This window comes from Hibiscus syriacus, unplaced genomic scaffold, assembly GCF_006381635.1.
Source record: "Hibiscus syriacus cultivar Baekdansim isolate YM2019G1 unplaced genomic scaffold, ASM638163v2 tig00111239_pilon, whole genome shotgun sequence".
In the NCBI taxonomy this organism is placed as follows: Eukaryota; Viridiplantae; Streptophyta; class Magnoliopsida; order Malvales; family Malvaceae; genus Hibiscus; species Hibiscus syriacus.
Window position 1 is genome coordinate 66,855 of NW_024063031.1, and position 17,265 is coordinate 84,119.

A 17,265-nucleotide genomic window follows, 5' to 3' on the forward strand; every position below is an offset into this window, starting at 1 on the left:
AGTTGAAACAATCCGTAACGGGCACATAACTACGTGTTTGATACTCAGACTCAAAGCTAACATGACTACGAATAAGGTAAACATTTTTTTCTCAAGTACGTTAAAAGGGTGAAACAGATTGAAGATACTAAATTTTTTTTACCCATTTTATTATTATTATAATTATAATTATTATAATTATTATATATATTATTATTATTAAAAAAATAATTACAAACAGGCCCATATTATCTGGCTCAATTACAAATGGCCCAACTAAACCCTAACAGATTAGGGTTTGATCTAACCCTAGCCGCCTCATCATCTCAGCCGTTGGATCTGAGAGATCCAACGGCCCACACTCCTCCAGATGCAATCCCTAGGGTATGATACCCTAGGGCCACGCGGTCGCCACAACTACTCCCACCATCTCCACCGTTGCCACGTCTCGTCGGAAGCTTCCAGAAGCGCCACTCCAGCCGCACACATGTCGCCCCAACGGTGAGTCACCACTGGGAGTCCGGTGACTCACCAGACTCCACTCTTTTACCTGGTCCGATGGCCACACCGGTGATGGCTATAAAGCCATCACCCAATCTGCAAAGAAAAAAAACCCAACAGACCCCAGAGAGACAAAACCGAGAGAAAAGATACAAAAATAGAGACCAACTCACAACAACCAGCAACCAAAAACAAAAGAAAAGGAAGGAGAGAAGCTTACCGAGGAAGCCACGACCACCGGACCTCTTCAAACGTCACCAAAACCTTCGAAAATCGAAGGTACTTTCTTAGATTTGCTCCGATTGGGAGCTTTTTAAAAGAAAGGAACACCGGAACCGTCATTAGGACGGTCCGATCTACATAGTGGTGTAAAAATAAATTTTTCCGGCCACCGGATGCGGTGGCCGACGGTGAGAATCACGGCGGCAGACGGCTGCCGCCCGGTGACCAGCTTCCCTCCGGTGAGGGAAGCCAGAGAGAGGCGAGAGAATTCTTTTCTCTCTCAGTTAGAGAGAGAAGAGAAAGGAAAGAAATGAAGATGCTGGCCCTTCGGGCCAGCCGTTTGGGGGATATATACCCCTTCCCAAACGACGTCGTTTAGGGAAGGGGTATATCCGTAATTTCCTTTTGGCTAAACCCTTTCCGCAGCCATCTTAATTTTGTAATATTCCATTTTAGTCACTAAAATCAAATCTTAAATGTTTTAATTTGATCTTTTAATTTTGTTTATCTTATATTTTAATCACTAATCTGCTTATATAAATATTTTAGGAAAATTACGTATTTAGTCTATTAATTTTAATAATTAATATTTTAATCCTGAGTATATATTTTTAATTTATTTTAATCTGATATTCGAATTTTATATAAGTTTATTTTAGTCACTAAATTAATAAATAAGAAAAATAGCATGATTAATCCCTATAATTTTAAATAATTAATTAAGATTAAGTATTTAATTTTAATTTTATTATAATTTATTCACTAATTTTAAATATTTTCATTTATTTTACTGCTTTTAAATATATAATTGTATTTTTATTGTTTTAATTTTACTTGTTAATATATTTGAATATTTTTTTATTATATAGTCATATAAATATAAATATATATAATAATAAATAATATTTAATATTTTTTTATAAATTATTTTAATATTTATTTACTTATTTTTCAATATCAAAGAAAAGGGCAGTCTTAATACAACTGGATGTCCTATTCTGGTATTTTAAAATTAAATATTATAAATTTTTTTTAATATATATCGAAGAAAAGAGCTGTCTTAAGGTACCTAGAAGTCCTTTTCTGATATATTTTTAAATAAATAAATATTTTATTTATAAATATATAAATTAATATTTTTTTCGAAATAATAAGATTATAAATTAAATATATTTTGAATTTTTAAATTTCTAATAATAGAGACAATTTATAATTAAAAAGTACCAATTTTGGGCGTTGTAGGGGTGCTAATCCTTCCCTAAACGTAACCGACCACGAATCCCTTTTTATTATTAAAAAGAAAGAATTTTTGGTTATAAACGCAGATCAGTTCATCTTTTAACTGATGTTTTCTTAAAAACGCTGTTAAAAGATAATTTTTAGGTATTCGACCTACCTGACCCAAAAGGCCGATGGCGACTCCCAAATTATTTTCAAAACCATTTATTCACATCAATTTTCCAGTCAAGTAAATATTTCGTGCCCGGACGAAAACCGGTTACGACAGCTTGGCGACTCCGCTGGGGATGGTCAAACTTTTAAAATCAATTATAAATTGTCTCTATTAATTATAAATTAAAAATTCATATATTTAATTTATAATTTTTTCTTTTCATATTTTTTATATACTTATTATTTTCATAGTATTTATATATATTTTCTTATTAATATTTCAATTTAGTTGCAAGTATTTTATTTCATTATTTATTTTTTCTGTCAGAGGTTTGAACACTCCTCCTCACACACAACACTTGCATCGCATAACATAAAGCTCGATAATTGAGTTTGTCCCTTTTAAGTGGGAGTGAAAGCGACGTCTTCGTGAGAATTTATTCTCCGTGTCAGACCTAGCAAGTAACTTTCGGGGTTCATATGCTCTATGTCTTCGTGAGAATTTATTCTCCGTGTCAGGCATAGAGAAATGTATCCCCTCGAATTGAACTCGATCCACTTTAGTCTGTGATGGACTAGGATTGAGGGTTAGCAACCCAAGGGGGCACTAACAAGGACAATTCGGGTACCTTTATTCTTAGATCTGAAACCTTGCATATAATAAACCCTAGAAACTCTTCCGATCTGAAGCCATTCCGAAATTTTGTCCAAAATAGGTGTACACACAGGAGAAATGAATTCTAACTTTCCTTTTAATTTATTTATTTATTTTCTTACTGATTAAATTACATGTAAATTTAAATTATGAAAAAACATGTTTAAATAAAGATATTTAGGTAGATATTATTATTAAATTTCTTTATTATGTAAACTAATTCATTTCTTTTTGTGTGTTCTTTATTTCTTCTGTTTGCATAGCATCATACAGGATAAAAGGCATTGATCCTCGTGTTAATTGTCTCATTGGAAAGCCTTCATCCATGGATAAAAAGTGCTCAAATCAAATAATTCTAAACTCAGAAGTAAGACAGTGGGCTGAGGACTTACAAAGACAAGGAGGAGACAGTCTGCAAGATGATTATGTATCTGATTTGGCCAGTTATGCTCCAGTTTCGCTAAAAAGAAATGATATGCAAGATTTGCGAAGCCTTTGGGAAAGTTGGGACTCAAACAAAAAGTTGCAGTTTTATCAGACTTACGGAGACATCCCATATTTGCTCTATGTTGAAGTTGATGATGACTTACTTTGAGCCCTAATTCAATTCTGGAATCCCGGATACAATTGCTTCACTCTCAATAAGGAGGACTTGGTCCCTACTATTGAAGAATACACAACTCTGCTACATATAGAAGGGGTTTTGGAGAATCGAATTTATTCAAAGTCAATTAAAACTCAACCCTTTCGAGTTAAATTAGCAAAGATTACCGGGGTACGAGAAGAATGAGTGGCATCCCTTACAAAACAAAAAGGCGAAAGCGAAGGCATTGCTTGGACTAACATTAAAGAACTTATTCAGAGTCATCCAGACACTAAAGTACAATTCGATCTATTTGCTCTGGGTATTTATGGCATGATCATCTTCCCAAAAGTATTGGGATATGTTGAAGCTGCAGTAGTAGATTTGTTTGAGCAGCTACCAAAAAAGATTAATCCTGCTTTTGCAATTCTAGCAGAGACTTTCAGATCATTAAATGCTTGTAGAAAGCTAGGAGGTGGACGATTCTCAGGGTGTACCCAATTGTTATATGTTTGGATCCGTAGCCATTTCTGGAGGACAGAAAAAGTTTCATACCGGCGCTTTAATACGGATTACTCACCATTAAAAGAATTTCTAGAGCAAGAATGGCCGAAAGAAATTAAGAAAGATATGTGGATTAATGCCTTTAGAAATCTGCAAAGCAATGACATTGTTTGGCGAGCCCCGTGGCAAATCCAAAGAGAATTCTTTTACAAATGTGGTGATTACAACTGGATAATGCTGCTCGAATTGTGGGGAGGAATTGGATATGTACCACTTCTGGTCATAAGACAGTATGAAGGTCGTCAATTTGTACCTGTCACTGCTGGATTACATTCATCTGAGTTCGCATTCCACAGCAAAAATTATAAAAGAAATATCATGGAAGCCTTTACAGCTTGGAAAATAACTTTTTGTATCCGAGCTAAAGCAGCAAAAGAAATTCTAACTCCTGATTATGAGGAATGGAGATCTGTCATAAAAAATGAAAATATTCCTCTACCAGATCAAAATGAGGATATCTCTATGGAAGATCGCATTAAAGTGGTTCCATCAGAAATTGAAATCCTGAGAGCTGAGTTTGAAGCAGAAAGAGAAGACTGGTTGAGAGAATTAGAGCAAATGAGACGAGATAAAGCTATGTTGGGTGTTGACATTGACTTTCATTCATCACAATGTGCAATGTTGAGAGAAAACAAAGAAAAATTTGATGGTAAATTTAGAGCATTAAAGAAAAATTACCAGGAGTTATATAAATCCCGGAAAACATCAGGACCAAGCCAATCAACAGTGCAAATGACCAGAGAATTGAACATCGAGAAAAGTCGAGTTGAAGATCTGAAAGGAAAGAATAGCCGTCTACTCAAAAGCCTTGAGAAAGGAAAGCAAAAAATGGAAGATTTTGAGGTTGACAGAAGAGAGCGAATTATAAAACACAAAGCTGAACACCGCGAGATCATGAATGAAATGCAAAGAGAAAGGGATCGAGCCAAAGATTTAGAAGAGATGAAGAATGACATCTTTGATAAATTTGAAGGTGAGAAAAATATCATGTTCAAGGGATTTGAATCTGAAATGAACCAGCTGATTGCTGAACTTGAAGTCAGGGGCCAAAAGATTGAAGAGTCCAATATTGAAAAAGAAAAATGGGAGCTGGAAAGAAAGAATTTCAACACCAAACTTGAGGTAGAGCAAGAAATGGCTAGCAATTGGATGCAAAGATGCAAAAACAAGAATGTTCAAATCCAGAAGCTTAATCAAAGAACGCAAGAAGCACGAGCAAAACTTGAAGAAGATCTGGATCAGTCTAGAAACAAAAATACAGAGTTTAATGCTTACATTTTGCAACTTGAAAAGTCATTATTTCAAGAAAATGTTCGGCTAGGACCTAATGATCTCAAAGAAAATAATGAAGAAAGTGCTTCACTGCGAAGACGCATTAAAGATCTTGAAAAAACTCTGCACAATTGTCAAGTCAGAATCACTGAGTTAGAGCAAACTCTTGAAGGAACTAATGAACAGTGGAAAAAGTCAACTGATTTCTATGTAGAAAGAAGTGAAGAAAGAAGTAATACGGTATTCGAGGCCATAGTACAAATGAGCGAAGTTGCTAGATATGTTGGGGAACTAGCTGTTGAAGCTAAAATAATTTAGCATCATGTTGATCCAGTTTCTAAGTTCGGAAAGAAGGTGTCATGGTTAATGAAAGAAATTATAGAGCTTAATAGGAAAGCTATGCCTTATCTGTAGTTATGAACTATTATAAAGAAACTTTTGTATGCCAATGAAAGTTGTTCTATACAGTTAACTTTTTGGGATCAATACCTTTTTGCATACATACATTTTGCATACATTCATTATTCATTTCATGATTTTCTTTATGGATAATTTTTATTATTAAGATAAAATTCATTAATTAAAATTTGAAAAAAAAAATATATAATAATATCAGAAGATTTTTCAATCGCAGTTATTCTGGCCAAAAGAGAAATACAACATCACTACGGTACTAGACAAGCTACTAAGAGAATTATGGAGGATAAAATACAACGTATTGAGGAACAACATAATAAAGAACAAGCAGAAATGAGAATGAAGCTGGAGAAAATTGAAGCCAGTATTGCAAATTCACAAGACAGCATGATGCAGAAAATAGAAGACATGTTTAAAAGACACGCTATCATTGGAAAAATGCATGAAAATCATGTATCTTTCGACCAAGAACCTATGTATCCTTTAGGTTTTCCACCAGAACCAATTTATCACTCTGGTACTACACCTATACAAATCAATGCTCGCACATCAGCATTTCAAGAAGCCAAACCACATGAAAATCTACAAGTGGATCCTGCATCTTCAAGCAAAAATCCACTTATATCAGATGTGAAAATAGGGGATTTTAATACTGAGCATTTAATCCCAGATTTGAATGAGCTGAATGAAAAAGAAAAAGTAAATGAAGAATTGACCAGACAGATCAAGAGCTTAGAAGAACGAATGAAATCCGTGGAAATAACTGAATCATTCTATGGGTTTGACGCTAGTGAGTTGAGTTTGGTTCCAGACTTAATTCTCCCCATCAAGTTCAAAGCTCCCGAATTTGATAGATATGACGGTACCACATGCCCTTCATCCCACATTACTATGTTTTGTCGCAGAATGGCAGGATATGTGAAAGATGAGAAATTGTTAATTCACTGCTTTCAAGATAGTTTGACAGGACCAGCTTTAAAATGGTATACTCAATTGACCAAAGCCAACATTAGATCCTGGAAAGATCTGGCTAAAGCATTCTTAGAGCAGTACCGCCACGTAACAGACATGGTCCCTGATAGATGGACTCTCCAAAATTTAGAGAAAAAGAATAACGAAACGTTCAGACAATATGCTCAGAGATGGCGTGACACGACAACACAGGTTTAACCACCTTTGTCAGAAAAAAAGGCCACAGTAATATTTGTCCATACATTGAAAGCTCCTTATTTAAATCATCTAATGGGGAATGCAACAAGAAATTTTGCAGATTTGGTCATTTCTGGAGAACTCATTGAAAATGTCTTGAAAAGTGGCAAAATTGAATCAAATGAAGGGTCTAGTTCCAAAAGACCTATGTACCGGAAAAAAGAGAATGAAATCAACAATGCAAATTCTTACAACAAGGATTCATCGAAAAGTGTTACAATAACCCAGCCAAGGGTTAAGAAAGAGGAAACAAACACTAATCGAGCAGAGTCTAGAGGATCTCGAAAGGAAAATGAAAGGTTGTCTTTTACACCTTTACCAGTACCATATGCTGAGATCTATGATTCGCTGTTAAAAGCAGATGTCATACGGCCCTACCCTTTGGTTCCCATGCAACCACCATTCCCTCCATGGTATGATGTAAAGGCACACTGCGTTTACCATGAAGGAATTACGGGTCATTCTATTGAAAACTGTTTGGCATTCAAAAGGGTGGTTCAAAATTTGATCAACACTGGAAAGTTGGAATTCAATTCACCATCTACATCAAATCATCCGCTGCCAAATCATGGAGATAAAAACGTAAATGCAATTCAGGAAGAGAACAGAAAGAAAGCAAAAATTGACATTTCTGAAATTAAATCTCCTTTTGTTTGGATATTTCAACAACTCTCTTTAGCCGGTATAATTCTACAATAATTCAGGCCAAAGCATAATGAAGGCAAGAATTATTGTGAATATCATCAAGAGAAGGGGCACGAAATTCAAATATGTTTTGAGTTTAGGGATTTGTTACAAGAATTGATGAATAGCAGAGAGATAGAATTCTTTGAAGAAGAACCAGGGAAAAAATAAGATGATGTTTTCTCATCAGAGGATTCTAAACCTAGTCAGAGAACAAGTGATCCTGTGATCATTAATGTGAAATCATCTACGGTGATTCCTGCACCAATAAAGCCGAAAGTAGTTATCACAACTCCTTTACCATTTCCATACAAAGATACCCGCAGGGTACCTTGGAATTATACTACCAATGTTTCAATGGTAGGAGGATCTGTTTCTCTAGAAAAAACGGAAGAGAAAATACAGAGTCTGGGTTCGACGTCTGAAGCAGTAAGTGAAGTCGGATTCTTTACAAGAAGTGGAAGATGTTACTCTCCCGAAACATCCAATGCTTCAGAACAAGTGAAAGCAAAAGGAAAAACCATGGTAATACCCCAAAAGGTATTTGATGATGAATCCCCTCCAGCATTCAATGAGCCTGTAACAGAAAAACAAGCACAAGAATTTTTGAAATTCTTGAAACATAGTGAGTATAGTGTGGTTGAACAACTACATAAACAACAAGCGAGAATTTCTATTCTTGATCTATTGATGAATTCAGAAGCATATAGAAATGCTTTGATGAGAATGCTTAATCAAACCTTTATCCCTGAAGATATATCCCTCAATAAACTTGACAGAATTGTGGGACATATAGCCGCTGACAATTACATAACGTTCACGGATGATGAAATACCTGAAGGCGGAATGGGGTCAGTAAAAGCTTTGAATATCACGACACATTGTCATGGTCATGTTTTGCCAGGAGTATTGATTGACAATGGATCTGCTCTCAACTTGATGCCTCTAGTTACACTTCAAAGAATGCCTGTGGATAAATCACACATGAAGAGCTATCAGAATATAGTACGAGCCTTTGATGGTACTCAAAAAGAGGTGCTTGGGAAAATGGAAATACCGTTGTTAATCGGACTAGTCGTGTACAATATTGACTTTGTGGTGATGGACATCCACCCTACATATAATTGTTTATTAGGGAGGCCATGGATTCATTCAGCAGGAGCCGTTCCTTCTTCATTACATCAGAAATTGAAATTTGTTGTTGATGGACAACTAATATGCGTCGGAGCTGAAGAAGAAATCATTGCGTCTTTAAGAAGTGATGTTCCATATATTGAAACCAATGATGATGCTCTTGAATGCTCTTTCCGAGCTCTTGAATTTGTCAATGCAACCTTTATTGCAGAAGGAAGCAAAATTCCATATCCCAGATTATCTGATTGTACCAAGATGATGGTACGACAAACTTTAGGCATCGGAGCTAAAGCTGGGAAAGGTTTAGGAAAGAATCTTCAAGGGATTTCAGTTCCTGTAAGTATAAAGATGAAGAAAGATCGTTTTGGGATTGGATTTAAGCCCAATTTTCAGCAAAAGAACAAAGAGATGAAAAGAAGGTGTGAAGAAAGAAAGGCAAGGTTGAAAGGGGAAGAAATCCTTTGGGAACACATGTCTTTCCCACAATTGAAGACCACATTCAGATCAGGGGGAACAATTAATGTAGAACAACAGCTTGTTGAGGCCTTTAAAGAAGAAAAGTTGACGAAAGATCAAAGCATAGTTGAAGAAGCTATGAATGGATTATTTATCAACATGATCATGAATGACATCAAGACTGGCAAATACTTGGATAGGATTTGCCCATGTTTTCCTGGAGAAACACTCAACAATTGGACCACTGAAGACCTTCCTATAATTTTAAATATTAACGCAGAGTAATATTCAGAACTAATCTTTATGTTTAGCTCAAAAGTATGAAAACTTTTTGTTATCTTGTAAAGGAAATTATGTTAACCTAATATTAAATATAAGAAATTTTCTTTAAAATTTTCAGATGGCAATCATTCTTTACATTTTCTTACATTTTTACATTTATTTATTTCATAAATTTACTATATTCTTTCGGAAATATGTCCGACTTAAATTTGCAGGTGTCACAACGTTAATAGCATGTTCATTCCTAAATTTAATCAAGAGATAAATTTAGAGCAGCCCATATGTCTGGAAGAAATCAATGGGTGTGAGGATGAACTAGAATGTGATGTTCCTACTGAATTATTAAGATTGGTAGAAAAAGAAGATAAACAAATTCTACCTCACAAAGAAGAGATTGAAACTGTAAATCTGGGAACAGATGAAGAAATAAAAGAGGTGAAAATGGGTACTACTCTGACAATCCAGATAAAACAAGAATTGATAAATCTTCTTCAAGAGTTCAAAGATATCTTCGCCTGGTCTTATCAAGATATGCCTGGTTTGAGTACAGATATAGTAATGCACAAGCTTCCAATCAATCCAGAATATAAAACGGTCCAACAAAAGCTCAGGCGAATGAGGCCAGAAATGTTGTTACAGATCAAAGAGGAAGTGATGAAACAAATCAATGCAGGTTTCCTACAGGCAGCCAAATACCCAGAATGGGTAGCCAACATTGTTCCCGTACCAAAGAAAAATGGGAAAGTTCGAATGTGTGTGGATTACAGAGATCTCAACAAAGCTAGTCCGAAAGATAGCTTTCCATTACCCCACATAGACACCTTGGTAGACAATACTGCAGGACATGCATGGTTTTCATTCATGGATGGCTTTTCAGGATATAATCAGATAAAAATGAATCCTGAAGACATGGAAAAAACAACATTTGTAACCATGTGGGGCACATTCTGCTATAAAGTTATGCCATTTGGATTGAAAAATACAGGGGCAACGTATCAAAGAGCCATGGTAACTTTGTTTCATGACATGACGCACAAAGAGATTGAAGTATATGTAGATGACATGATTGCCAAATCCCGAAATGAAGAAGAACATATTCAAAATCTGAGAAAGCTTTTCCATAGATTGAGGAAGTATCAATTAAAGCTCAACCCCGCTAAATGCACTTTTGGGGTAACTTCCAGGAAACTTTTGGGATTTGTGGTCAGCAAAAAAGGAATCGAGATTGATCCAGATAAAGTAAAAGCAATTCAAGATCTTCCACCACCCAATACAAAAAAAGAAGTTCGAGGCTTTTTGGGAAGATTAAATTATATATCTCGGTTCATTTCTCAATTAACTGACAAATGCGATCCAGTGTTCAAATTACTTCGAAAGAACAATCCTGAAGTCTGGAATGATGAATGTCAAGAAACTTTGGATATTATTAAGAAATATTTATCCAATGTCCCTATTTTAGTATCACCAATGCCTGATAGACCGTTAATTCTCTACTTGACGGTCTTTGAAAATTCGATGGGATGTGTACTAGGACATCATGATGAATCTGGAAGAAAAGAAAAAGCTATTTATTATCTGAGCAAGAAATTTACTGATTGTGAAATTCGATATCCACCAATACAAAAATTATGTTGTGCTTTGGTGTGGGCTACTCGAAGACTCAGACAATATATGTTATATCATACTACTTGGTTGATATCCAAACTTGATCCTTTGAAATTCTTAATGGAATCACCAGCTTTGACAGGCAGAATGGCTAGATGGCAAATGTTATTATCTGAGTTTGATATTGTATATGTCAACCAAAAAGCGATAAAAGGAAGTGTCATAGCTGATTTTCTGGCCAGTCGTGTATCAAATGATTATCAGCCTTTGAGTTTCAATTTTCCCGATGAAGATTTGTTGTGCATATCCATGAATGAAGAAGTCAGAACAAATGATGCATCTGCATCTTGGAAGCTTTACTTTGACGGAGCATCCAACGCCTTGGGAAGAGGAATCGGGGCAGTGTTAATTTCTTCAGAAAATATTTATTATCCCTTTACAAGTAGACTGGAGTTCTTTTGCACCAATAACATGGCGGAATACGAAGCTTGTGTCATGGGATTAAAAGCAGCTATAGAAAGAAAAATCAAATGTCTCAAAATATATGGAGATTCATCGTTAGTGGTGTATCAATTGCGAGGAGAATGGGAAACAAAAGATCTCAAATTGTTGGAATACCGAAATTTTACCCTCGAATTAGTGAAAGAATTTGAGAAAGTCACCTTCAATTATCTCCCTCGAGAAGAAAATCAAATGGCAGATGCTTTGGCTACATTAGCTGCTATGTTTCAGGCAACTAAGAAAGTTGATATGATGCCAATCAAAATGCAAGTATATGAAATTCTTGCACATTGTTATAGTGTGGAAGAAGAGGTAGATGGTAAACCATGGTATCATGATATCCTGCAATATATCAAAAATCAAAGTTATCCACAAAATGCATCTGAAATTGATAAAAGAACCTTGAGAAAAATGGCTGCTGGATATTTTTCTTGATGGCGAGATTATGTATAGAAGAAGCAATGATCAGATGCTATTGAGATGTTTAAATACCAGCGAAGCTAGAAGCATCATTGAAGAAGTACACAGTGGAATATGTGGAACACATGCAAATGGTCTTTCCATGGCCAGAAAAAATAATGAGATATGGATACTATTGGGCTACCATGCACACAGATTGCATTGATTATGCAAGGAAATGTCATAAATGCCAGATATATGCAGACAAGATTCATGTACCCCCATCTCCTTTACATGTAATGACAGCACCCTGGCCATTTTCTATGTGGGGAATAGATGTCATTGGTGCAATCACACCAAAAGCATCGAATGGACATTGTTTCATCCTTGTGGCAATTGATTATTTTACCAAATGGGTTGAAGCTGCTTCATATGCCAATATTAAGAGGTCCACAGTCTGCAAATTCATAAAGAAAGAGATAGTTTGTCGGTGTGGCCTACCAGAAAGGATCATTACAGATAATGCTCTGAACCTGAACAACAAAATGATGACCGAACTTTGTGCACAGTTTAAGATCAAACATGCAAACTCAGTGGCATATCGTCCAAAGATGAATGGGGCAGTTGAGGCAGCAAATAAGAACATCAAGAGAATCATTACAAAGACCACTGAAACTTACAAAGATTGGCACGAGAAGTTACCCTATGCTTTATATGCATACCGAACTACTGTTCGAACATCTACTGGGGCAACACCGTTTTCTTTAGTCTACGGGATGGAAGCAGTCTTACCAATTGAAGTTGAGATTCCATCGCTTCGAATATTGAGAGAAACAAAATTGGATAAATCCGAATGGATCCAAGCTAGAGTTGATCAATTGAACCTTGTTGAGGAGAAAAGATTGAAAGCTATTTGCCATGGACAGATGTATCAAAAACGGATGATGAAGTCTCATGACAAAAAAGTACATCCAAGAGAATTCCAAGAGGGTGATCTAGTACTAAAAAAGATCTTGCCTATACATAAAGATTTCCGTGGGAAATGGATGCATAATTGGGAAGGGCCATACGTTGTGAAAAAGGCCTTTTCCAGAGGAGCGTTGATCTTGGCAGAAATGGATGGAAAAATTCTGAGAAATCCAATAAACTCGGATTCTGTCAAGAAATAGTATGCTTGAAGAAAAGAAAGAAAAAAGAAAGAAAAAAAAAGAAAAAAAAAAAGAAAAAAGAAAAAAGGGGGGTCAAGGTGAAAACCCGCAAAAGGGCATCTTGTAACCAAAGGAAGGATTTGAGTTGAAAACCTGAAAGGGCGGCTCAAATGCATGTTGATATTAGGCATCTGGCAATTGAATCCTCTTAAGATTTTGACAGTTTGGGAGAAACTTCACATCTACAAGCATTTTGACAACGTTTGAGATCTTCCAGACAAAAGCTTACATCATTACTCTAAATTGTATCAATTTGATTAATTTAGAAATACTTATGCTAATAATTTGTTGAGTCATTTGAATTTTTATCATTCTTATGCTTGCCATAACTTTGAATACAATTCTATCTATTTATTAACAAATTCCAAGTTCAATTTATTTGAGATTCAATTTATTTTCAAAAATTCAATTTATTCTTCTATGAATTAACATAATTTTGAAATAAGTTAAATATTTCTGAATATCACTTTATGTTAATACTTTTAAAGGCATGGAATACAAAGTAAGCAAATCATCACCATCATAAAGCCATGAACAAGTCATTATTTGCACTCTGGTTATATAGGGTAACATTGGTTACAATATTCCAAAAGTTGAAGATGACAAATTTTACTGTCAAACCGTTCCATGACTCGAGAAGAGTGGGATATATTGGAGCAGCAGAAGAGGCAGTTTGTTGTAGCAATCATTGTAAGTAAATGCACCAACAAAAATCTTCAAGCCCATGAATGATGTTTATTTCTTCCAGTAAGGTTGTTACGCTGGATGCCACCGACAACAAGGTCGAGGCCGTTAAAACTATTCATCAATTGCTCCAACCGATCATCATTCAGTTCTTGCACATCTGTTTTCAAAATTATGCCAAGACAGTAAAAGGCAACCTCTGCATCATTAATCCCAAAGAAAAGAGACAAGACTTTGATACCACCATGGAACATGTCTCTATACAGATCCTTGTATATGGTTTTTAGGGAAACCTAGAAGTATTTCCACCTCATCAGATTCAAGTGGAACAAGTGTCGTGTGCTCATAGCATCTTCTGGAAGCATTCTTTGAGTTATCTGATCTGGTTTGGTATGAACCCCAAAAACCAATCATTGAATTTGGAAGATGAATGTGCTCATAGCATCTTCTGGAAGTATTCTTTGAGTTATCTGATCTGGTTTGGTATGAACCACAAAAACCAATCATTGAATTTGGAAGATGAATGTGCTCATAGCATCTTCTAAAAGTGTTCTTTGAGTTATCTGATCTGGTTTGGTATAAACCCCAAAAACCAATCATTGAATTTGGAAGATGAATGTGCTCATAGCATCTTCTGGAAGTGTTCTTTGAGTTATCTGATCTGGTTTGGTATGAACCCCAAAACCCCATCATTGGACTTGAAAAATGAGTATGCTCATAGCATCTTCTGGAAGTGTTCTTTGAGTTATCTGATCTGGTTTGGTATGAAACCACAGAACCAATCATTGAATTGAAAGATGAATGTGATCATAGTAGAAATAAGAATACCCAATAGCATCTTCTGGAAGTGTTCTTTGAGTTATCTGATCTGGTTCGGTAGGAACTATAAAACCAATCATTGGAAGTTCATAATGAGAAGAATTTGTTCAACCTTTTGCTCAAATCCATCATTTGAAGATCAGATTTTCCAGAAAAAGTTCATAATGAGAAGAACTCATCTGAAGAAGGAAGAAGAAGTTTATAATGAGAAGAATTTGTTCAACCTTTTGTTTAAATTCATCATTTGATGGATTAACATTGCCAAGTAGAGTTCATAAAGAGAAGAACTCATCTGAAGAAGGAAGAAGAAGTTCATAATGAGAAGAATTTGTTCAACCTTTTGCTCAAATCCATCACTTGATGGATCAGCTTTTCCAGTTTGAGTTCATAATGAGAAGAACTCATCTGAAGAAGGAAGAAGAAGTTCATAATGAGAAGAATTTGTTCAACTTTTTGCTCAAATCCATCACTTGATGGATCAGTTTTTCCAGAGAAGTTCATAATGAGAAGAACTCATCATCTGAAGAAGAAAAAGTTCACAATGAGAAGAGCTTATTCAACATTTTTGCATAATTTTATCACAGCATCAACCTTTCCAGAGAAAGTTCATAATGAGAAGAACTCATCTGAAAAAGAAAGAAGAAGTTCATAATGAGAAGAGCTTATTCAACCTTTTGAATGACTCTATCACAGAAGGAAATAGGTCAACATCATCCCTAGCAGAAAGTTCATAATGAGAAGAACTCATCTGAAGAAAGAGAAGAATTTATCATAATCAAGTGAAGCCAAATGGATAAAAAAAAATTATTATCTTTTCGTCTTTGCCCTATTCTTGTTAATACAAGAATGAGCAAAGAGGGGCAGCTGAAGATACTAAATTTTTTTTACCCATTTTATTATTATTATAATTATTATTATAATTATTATATATATTATTATTATTAAAAATAATAATAATAATTACAAACAGGCCCATATTATCTGGCCCAATTACAAATGGCCCAACTAAACCCTAACAGATTAGGGTTTGATCTAACCCTAGCCGCCTCATCATCTCAGCCGTTGGATCTGAGAGATCCAACGGCCCACACTCCTCCAGATGCAAACCCTAGGGTATGATACCCTAGGGCCACGCGGCCGCCGTAGCTACTCCCACCATCTCCACTGCTGCCACGTCTCGTCGGAAGCTTCCAGAAGCGCCACTCCAGCCGCACACATGTCGCCCCAACGGTGAGTCACCACTGGGAGTCCGGTGACTCACCAGACTCCACTCTTTTACCCGGTCCGATGGCCACATCGGTGATGGTTATAAAGCCATCACCCAATCTGCAAAGAAAAAAACCCAACAGACCCCAGAGAGACAAAACCGAGAGCAAAGATACAAAAATAGAGACCAACTCACAACAACCAGCAACCAAAAACAAAAGAAAAGGAAGGAGAGAAGCTTACCGAGGAAGCCACGACCACCGAACCTCTTCAAACGTCACCAAAATCTTCGAAAATCGAAGGTACTTTCTTAGATTTGCTCCGATTGGGAGCTTTTTAAAAGAAAGGAACACCGGAACTGTCATTAGGACGGTCCGATCTACATAGTGGTGTAAAAATAAATTTTTCCGGCCACCGGATACGGTGGCCGGCGGCAGACGGCTGCCGCCCGGTGACCGGCTTTCCTCCGGTGAGGGAAGCCAGAGAGAGGCGAGAGAATTCTTTTATCTCTCAGTTAGAGAGAGAAGAGAAAGGAAAGAAATGAAGATGCTGGCCCTTCGGGCCAGCCGTTTGGGGGATATATACCTCTTCCCAAACGACGTCGTTTAGGGAAGGGGTATGTCCGTAATTTCCTTTTGGCTAAAACCTTTCCGCAGCCATCTTAATTTTGTAATATTTCATTTTAGTCACTAAAATCAAATCTTAAATGTTTTAATTTGATCTTTTAATTTTGTTTATCTTATATTTTAATCACTAATCTGTTTATATAAATATTTTAGGAAAATTACGTATTTAGTCTGTTAATTTTAATAATTAATATTTTAATCCTGAGTATATATTTTTAATTTATTTTAATCTGATATTCGAATTTTATATAAGTTTATTTTAGTCACTAAATTAATAAATAAGGAAAATAGCATGATTAATCCCTATAATTTTAAATAATTAATTAAGATTAAGTATTTAATTTTATTATAATTTATTCACTAATTTTAAATATTTTCATTTATTTTACTGCTTTTAAATATATAATTGTATTTTTATTGTTTTAATTTTACTTGTTAATATATTTGAATATTTTTTATTATATAGTCATATAAATATATATAATAAATAATATTTAATATTTTTTTATAAATGTTTTTAATATTTATTTACTTATTTTTCAATATCAAATAAAAGGGCATTCTTAATACAACTGGATGTCCTATTCTGGTATTTTAAAATTAAATATTATAAATTTTTATTTTTAATATATATCGAAGAAAAGAGTTGTCTTAAGGTACCTAGAAATCATTTTCTGATATATTTTTAAATAAATAAATATTTTATTTATAAATATATAAATTAATATTTTTTTCGAAATAATAAGATTATAAATTAAATATATTTTAAATTTTTAAATTTCTAATAATAGAGACAATTTATAATTAAAAAGTACCAATTTTGGGCGTTGTAGGGATGCTAATCCTTCCCTAAACGTAACCGACCAC